This window comes from Meleagris gallopavo, chromosome 4 (assembly GCF_000146605.3).
Source record: "Meleagris gallopavo isolate NT-WF06-2002-E0010 breed Aviagen turkey brand Nicholas breeding stock chromosome 4, Turkey_5.1, whole genome shotgun sequence".
NCBI classification, from domain to species: Eukaryota; Metazoa; Chordata; class Aves; order Galliformes; family Phasianidae; genus Meleagris; species Meleagris gallopavo.
The window spans coordinates 64,096,697-64,105,219 of record NC_015014.2 but is presented as its reverse complement, the minus strand read 5'-3'; the positions used below and the strand labels follow the sequence as shown (position 1 = coordinate 64,105,219).

The 8,523-nt window shown below is 45.9% G+C and overlaps 1 long non-coding RNA gene across 1 annotated transcript; it reads right to left on the bottom strand.

Annotated features, from left to right (window-relative positions):
- Window positions 1-41: 41 nt before the first annotated feature.
- On the bottom strand, window positions 42-8,030 carry LOC109367442. The gene is made up of 3 exons (XR_004159709.1): window positions 7,922-8,030; window positions 1,061-2,373; window positions 42-573 (listed from the first exon to the last, which is right to left on the bottom strand). It is a non-coding gene; the product is annotated as an uncharacterized LOC109367442 (long non-coding RNA).
- Between the last annotated feature and the right edge of the window lie 493 nt (window positions 8,031-8,523).

The following is an 8,523-nucleotide window of genomic DNA, read 5'->3' as shown; positions in this document are numbered from 1 at the left end:
AAGAAAGAAAGAAAGAAAGAAAAAAAAAAAAGTGCTGATGATTCGCCACATTAATTCAAGCACCTGAGGTCTTCCTAACTCCAAGCTAATGCACCTACTTTAGTTTGGACCTATACCTTCTAGGAAGGGAGACCTGAAAGCAGAAAGCTCAGCAAAATCCAGCTAGGACCTGCCCATCCAGTTGCACACCACTTCATATGGAGGAATTTGCCTTTGTCTCAGGAGCAGAAGTGAGGGTTGCTGCTGGCTCTGTAATTGCTTATACAGGAGGAGAGTGGGTTGGGGGTAATGGGGTTTGGAGGTCTGCCAACACACAGCTGCAGCCTAAAATGGTGTGATGGCAGTGTGTAGGCTGTCTTTCTCTCCTGCAATGACCATCCTTTTCACTCCAAGGATCCACTTTTGGCCCCCTCTCTTCTTCTTGTGCATGCAGTATCTTTAAAAGGATGGTTTCCCTGTGCACGATACCTCCGTGGTTGGCTGCACTCGAGGTTCAGAAATGCCTTCAGCTCCAAACTGCTCCAGCCAGGTTGCTTTTATGAGACCAGTGTGATTAAACACCACATCGCTGTGCTGCAAGTCAAAGAGGTTTTTGGTAGCTTCTATTGCATCCTTTTCTTTTAAATGGGATGGTTGACAGCAACAGTAATCAGTGATATAAAGCAATTATGGTACTAAGAGAGATGGCTTAGTGGGAAGATACTGGTGGTGGGTGGATGGTTGGACTGGGTAATCTTGGAGGCCTTTTCCAACCTTGGTGATTCTATGCTTCTTTGTAAAATATAAAACAAAGTGAGCTGATGGTTGGTCTAGATGAGCTTAGAGGTCATTTTCAGCCTTAATGATTCTGTGATAAAAAGGTGCAGCAGAATAATAGGCTGCTACAAAAAGTGCCACTGAATGCCATTGCAACTTTCTTTACAAAAAGAAAAAAAAAGGCCCAGAGCTTTCCACCAGTTTGTCCAGCCCTGTGCTAGTATTTCCCACGAGCAGTGGCTGGACAACTTGGAATCTACAAGGGGCAGATCCATCTCTTACTGTGGTCAGCTTCTATTCATACCTCTGATTTTGTTGCGCTCCATGCTATTGGCACTGTAGAGATCATAGAATCGTAGACAAATTCGAGTTGGAAGGGACTCTTAAAGGTCATCTGGTCCGACTTCTAAGACATCCAGATGCTCATGCAGGTCTTGGAATGATATAAAGAACAAGAAGAGAGAGAAAAAAGAGACAATCTCTGGCCTGAACCACATGCTCACACACAGAGGGCCCACTTCAAACCTTGGCCATGCAACACGGAAGGGAATAGGGATAGGAAAACCTTCAGAGTTGCTGACCTTTGGCTCAAGGTGAGTTCAATCCACATTCAAATTACGGAGCAAGCCCACGCAAGCCTTGCAGAACCGTGCAGGAATGCAACATTTTTTTCTGCCCTGGATTTGTGCAGCTCCACGTGAAAATCAGGGCCAAAAGCCATTACTGCCTGCTTTCTCTCTGCCTTCGATTTCATAGCCTAATCTCCAGTTTAGCCTACACCGAACCACAGCAGAACAAACAGTGGCCACCCGCCTCTCCCCTCCTCCCTCCCCGGGAGCACTAGCTTCTATTTATGGGTCCCCTGGGGAGAAAACAGTCGTGGCCATTGTATTTGTTTAAGGGTTTTCTGTAATTTCCTTGGGTTTGACTGCAGCCTCTGAGGTTAACCACAGCCAGCTATTGTGGCTGTGTCTTCATCATTCTCTATTGTTCCGCGCTAGGTGGCTCTGCCTTGTTTTCTTGGAAGGTTGAGGGATTGTTTGTCATTTCTGGCCTGGCATTCTGTAGGGTGATGGAAGGGAGGAAAGAGAAAAAGCAGCTCCTTCTTTTTTAGGACTGTGGGTTTCTGAGAAAGACCAGTGTCACTGACCAGCTAAGGTCAGCCTGAGGTTGCTTAGATGGTATTTGTAACAGCAGGAGGCTGAAACCAGCTTTCTACTTTGATAGGATTCCCTTAAGGGGTTTCAAGAAAAATGTGAAGAATCCCCCACTTCTGGCTTCTTCCACTGGGCTGTTCTGAAAGACATTCTTCCTGAGAAAAGGAGGACAGGGTTGTACCATATAAAGCCTTTCCCCTGCCCCTGCTGCTGCAGGATTAGCCACATTTGCACTGCATCCTGACCTTTTGCTACTGTAATGTTGAACTTCAGAGGCTCTGCCAAGAGGCGATCCTTTTTCTGGTTTCCAGTTTTGCTCCCTTATGGGAGGACACAGTCATTCTCCAGCCACATAGAGACAAATTCTTCCCAGCTTGTCTCTGTCAGTGCCTAAGACTGGAAACTTACCTCATCATCATGGATGCATCTTGGAGCCAAGGGGTTGGAGTCTGATTCATGCCTAGAGGGAAAGGAGGAAATGGGAGAGTACAAACCCATTGACTTCACTGGAGCTACACCAGGAACTCAACAAGAGGACCACTATAATCTGGTGCATAGGACACCAAACAAGGAATCAGGGAATTCAGCTTCCAACGCTAATACTACAACCTGCTTTTTGATCTGGGCAATGCCTCCGTCTCACAAATCTTTCGCTCCCTTTTTCCACTCTTTCACCTTTAGTGTCTGCCCCAAGTTACAAGATGCCACGTCGGCATGCCTTAGTCTTCCCTTTCTCCATACAGTGGATTGCAGAGAGACGTAGACTGAAGAAATTACCTCACCTCAGCCCAAAGCTGTTGTCTAACAGAGCTTAAAGGATGTGACATGGACGTCCTCGTCATGCTCTTTCCCCACCCTTCTTCTCTTTGATGGGAAAGTCTATGACAAATCCAACCAAAGATCTCAGAAGGTAGCAGCTGTTTGGGGATTGGGTGTATTCCTTTTTAGCTGAAGAACAAAATCAACCTGCTTGCTGCCAAAACAGGAGAACTGCTATTTTGGTGACATGCTGTTTTCTCCTAGGATCTGAACAGAGGTAGAATCATAGAATCACCAAGGTTGGAAAAGACTTCCAAGATCATCCAGTCCAACCATCCACCTACCACCAATATTTCCCCACTAAACCATGTCTTTTACTACAACACATAGTTGCAAACCTGGTAATTAATTAACACATTAATTATGAGATTGCAGAACTCATTAGTTGTATTATCATTCCAGATAATGCTAGACATTTTACAGGGGCTGTAAGCAGAGCTGAGGTGCTTGACTAACTTTTGTATGACTTTCCATTGGTGCAGTTCCATTGAAATAGTGCTAAGAGTCAGACAGGGAAGTTAATACAATTTGGGCAAGGAAGTAAATTTGTTCTATAGAAAAGATGGCAGAACAGAAGAGAAGAGAGGAAATGTGAAGCAGAAAAGAAGTTTGCTTGATAATCATCTGCATCACAAGGTTAGAAGTCCTCAAAACAAAGAATCCAGACTGACTTCCTGGTGTGTGAACAGTAAATATCTCCAGATTGAATGCAAGAGCAGTCAGGGAGAAGGCTTGGGTTGTTCCTTTTTGAGCACTGAAAGCACCAAAGGCAGCTGAGAGGGCATCAGAAGACACTAAGGTGCTGCCCACCTAAGTGGGCAAGTTCAGTATCCTGAGTTCTTGAGCTGAGGTTCCAACCTCCAGCAAGATCAGTCCTGGGTTCGAGGCTTCCTTCTGGGAGTTTCCACTTAGCAAGTGGGACCTGGGAATTCCCATTTGGCCAAAACAGAAATGGCAACACCCATCTCTGACACTGTCAGTAATCTGACCGGGGATCGAGAGGCCAATCTTTAAACACTGGGATTTCCCATAGACCTCAACCCTTAGTGGGAGGATGAGAGTTCTGGACACAGTGTCCTGAGTGACCTTTCCTATGCAAATCAGGATTGGTTTTGCCTCCTTCCCATCAGCAGGACATTTTAGGGATGCAAAGGGAAATATTTCATGGAGTACCCATAAACATGCCCTGTACCTATTCAGAGCACGGATGAGCTTTCACATGCGAGTGGTGGAAAATCAGCAACACTTACACCAAGCAATAAAAACCATCCCAGCTGAGAATGGGACCTTTAACATTCAAACCAACCATCAGACAAAAATCCTTTCCAGCAAACAGAGCTTCTGGGTCCACTTTGAGCTCCCTGGAGTGGAAAACTGGCTGGAAAATGATATCAGTGATTATAATTTTGTCCAGCCATCATAATCCAATTTCCCTCCCTTCTCCTCAAATCCACCATCACACCTAATCACAAGATTTCCTAAAGATCTCAGCACATCCTTGGCCATTAGGACAAGTGCTCAGCACCCCACTGATGAGAATCAGTAGGAGTTCAAGTACCTTCAGCTGTCATGAACAAGTTTGTGCTGAGCACTCAGATGGCAGCCCTGGCATTTTTTAGCCCAGGGAAGCTCTGTTGATAGCAGCATCAGCAGGGCATACCCCTGACATTACAATGAGTATCAGAGGGCTGCAAAGGAGATCCTGTTAAGAAAAACCCAAGGCCCCAGCCAGAGAAAGGAGGGACAATTTGACAAGCCAAAATCCTCCCAGCAAGATGAGCAGAAACCCCACAGAGCAGCCAAAAGTGAAGGCTGTCCCTCTCATGGGACACCATTGGCCAAATCTCATTTTAAAAGGATTTTCTGTTTTTCCTCCTGGGCCCAACACTGATGTGTTCCACTCCTGGGAAGCAGGGGAGATTTATGCCGATTAGTCGAGCCACTGCACCGCGATGCTAAATAAAAATGGATATTAAAGCAAATGCAATGAGTCACCCATCCCAATCTTTAACAGTCATCAGCCTGGCCGTGTAACAAGCTGTTGACATACCACTGGGAAATGAACGCTAGCAAGAACAGCTTCTCGTCTCTGCCTCGAGCACCCTTGACCTTGCTCTGAGATCTCAGAAGTGGCCTGCGAGACATATGAAGCCAATTACCTTCGCCTCAGATTGCCCTTCAAGGGCCTCATTCCACTGCACACCCTCCACCCTCTGCTGAGCTTCCGAGTGTCACTCAGAAAGCTGGGATGCAACCAAAGGCCGTGCAGAATGACCCACGTTAGGCATCACCCAATGGCAGAGGTGCAGCTTCTTGACTGCTGTTGCTAATTAGGAACCCCTCAGCTGTCCCAGGGAAGGCCAACAAAGCTGGGGGCATGGGTGCTGTGGTGAGGGGATACCACAGCTAGGAGGTTTGTATGTCTCGTGGGAGGGGATGCTGTGGGTGGAGATGGTGCAAGGCTTTTCTACACTGGGGTGAAACAAGCCCCATGGATCACTCCTGCAAGAAGAGAGAGGGCAGAAAGCATTGGGAAAGAGGAGACAGAGCTTTGGAGAATCCCTAAGTACTCCTGCTGAGGAGCGGAACAGGAAGGAGAGGGAGGAAGGCATTTCTACTTCATCCTGGCAACTTCAGCAGCAGCAGCTATCATGGTTTTCATAGAATCATAAAACGATTTGGATTGGAAGGGACCTTAGAATTCATCTAGTTCCAGCTCCCCTACTATAGGAAGGGACATCCCCCACCAGACTAGGTTGCTCAAAGCCCCATCCAACCTGGATGCAAACTGGCAAAAAGGGACTGTCCTGTTTTGTTGCTTTCCCCAAAGAAGTGCTTCCTTAGCCTGACTCAGAACAGCCCTGGCCCGTACCAGTCTGCACCTGATTTCTATCCTTCGGAAAACCAGTGCAGGGTATCATTAGTGCTCCCTCATGCCAAGGCAGAAAACCATCCTTACAAAAAAAAACCTTGGGTCCTTGCCCGAACAACCTGGGCCAGGCTGAGAATGGCTGAATATCAAGAGCTATTCCAGTGAGGTCAAAGCAGTGCTTTGCTTCAGCACACAGTACTGGGGCCTCCAGCTGAGCAGGATGCCCAAAGCTTCACATGCACAGAGGCTGTGTGTCTGCCAGAGAGGTTGGGCAGATGCATCTCAGAGCCCTGAAAGTGCAGTCCATCAGCAGGGAGGACATTTTTGAGCTCAGAGGCCAAATTCAAACACCTGGAACAGCAGCAAAGCCCTACCATGGGCCATACAGGGGACAACTACTTGTCACCCATGAGAAATGGATGGCATTGGTAGGGCACTGTTGACTTCAAGTCCTTCGCGTGCCACCTATCCACAGTGATGTGCCTTCCACATACACTAGCCTATTGCAGGCAACACTTTATTCCTAAAAATAAATAAATGAAAAAGAGAGGAAAGAGAGGAAAGAAGGAAAAGAAGAAAAGAGAAAGGAAATAGAAAGGAAAATATGGAAAGGAAAATAAGGAAAGAGAAAGGAAAAAGAGAAAAGAGAAAGGAAGATAGAAGGATAGAGAAAGGAAAAGAAGGAAAAGAAAGGGACTGATGGCGAGAGAAACAAAAAAAGAAACCTCCTCAATGTGAACTGACAGTGACCTGTCAGAAATATGTTACATTCAAACTTTCCCATAGAGCACTGAAAATTTGTTCCTTATTAAGGAAGGGGGGTGGCGTATCCAGTTCAAAGGAGAAGACAGAGCAGAGAATTCTGTGGCTACTACTGTGGTGTATTTTTTTCCATTTGCTTTCCCCTCCTTCCCTCCCTTTCCCGCTCCCTTCCTTTCCAACCCCAAATCCTTTATGGTCGCCTTGAATCGAACAATTCCTATCCAGAAGAGAAGGAAAAAAAGATGAAAAGCTGGGGGGAAGGGAGGGAAATCTCCAATTTGTGGGAACTGCTTGTGTTTTATTGGGAATGCAGAGAGGGCTTTGGACTTTCCCATGCTTTTAGCTCGAAACACTATTTTTATGTTCCATTTAACATAGGAGAAAGGAGGGGGAGAGATTAAACAGTGTTAAAGCAGTAAATTAGCTTTAAATGTCAGTGGCCCACATGAAGCAGGAGCTATTTTACTATTTCATAGAATCGTAGAATGGCCTGGGTTGAAAAGAACCACAATGATCTTCTAATTCCAACCCCCCTACTATGTGCAGGGTCACCAGCCAGCAGACCAGGCTGCCCAGAGCCACATCCAGCCTTTTTGACACCTATTTATTCCTCAAGGTGTCCACAGTAGCCTGAAGGCCATGATACAAATTCAGGAGCAACCCTTGACCCTTAGAAGGTGTTCTGTGACACTGTATGGTGGGGTTTTTTTGTGCATTTTGACAAGGTGTAAAGCACAAACCAAGGCTTGAGTATCCCTCTGCTATTCATAGCAGAAAGTGTCCTGGACACTGCCTGTCTGAGAATGGAATTAAGGGGCATCTGGAATCTCAGAAACAATCTGAAGCGTGTAGAAAGCACCTCGTGTATAATTAGACTTGCCATAAAAGCTAAGAGTGGCAGGAGAATTAATAACAAGACTAGGAAGTGTGCAAGATGTTGGCTTTTCATAGAAGCATAGAATCACCAGGGTTGGAAAAGACCTCCAAGATCATCCAGTCCAACCATCTACCCACCACCAGCGTTTCCCCACTAAACCATGTCCCTTAGTATATCACATCTGAATGTTTCTTGAACACAGCTAGTTTTGAAGATACTTCCCATAACTTCATGGGAAATTCTTCCCATATGTTCATCTTTAAGGTCCCTTCCAATCCATTCCATCATTCTGTTGTCCATGGGGTGTATCACATTCTCACCCAGAGCCCACAGACAAACTCATTGATTGAATGTTAATCTAGAAAGGATGGGCAGGGCCTTCCTGAACATCTAGTCCAGAGTCCATCCACAAATCCATGGACAAGATTAGACCAAAGGCAAAAGTTGTGCAATTTCTGTGGCACTGAGATTGCTCTTGTCCATCCCAAAGTAGGACCAGACCTAGGCAAGCACCTTATTTCACATTCAACTTCAGACACAAGAGGATGCAATACCCTCAACTACAAGTAACAAATAGATATGGTCTCTGCATGAGAGGGAAAGTTTCCTAGCATGAGCTGAAGAAATAAAGATACTTTTTCACATTTAGGATCTTTCAAGGTCAGCATGGAAACCCACAGGAGCTCAAATACTTCTGATCCACTCCGGTGAAGAGGGAAAGGATGGCATGGCCTTGGATACAGCACATGAAATTGAGTCCACCACCCAGATATACACCAAGATTTGTCCTCTCTGCTCTTCCACGTCTTTCTGACATCATCTACTGATGTCATCACACCGCCCTTTACTTAGAATCCTAGAATGACCTGGGTTGAAAAGGACCACAAAGACCATCTAGTTTCAACCCCCCTTCTATATGCAGGGTCACCAACCAGCAGACCAGGCTGCCCAGAGCCACCTAACCTTTAAGTTACCCATCTAACCTACTTCACATCTATCTCCTCTACAGAAAGACAATTTCAGGTGTTTCCCCACCATCATCTGGAAGATTTTGATCTCAGCTCTCCTCTTTTTTATAATTCTGCTTGCTCAGCTTTCCTTGGGGGCCGTTTTTCCACCAGCTACTCTGTACTCAGGACCCAACACTTTGAAGGCATAAGGGAATCAAAATAGAGGTGGGATGTGCTCTTATACATGAGGCATAAGATGTGCACAAAGGAGAAGCGCCTTGCTGAGTCAGGGCTTAGGCAGCCTGCAAATTAAAATAGGAAAAGGAAAAA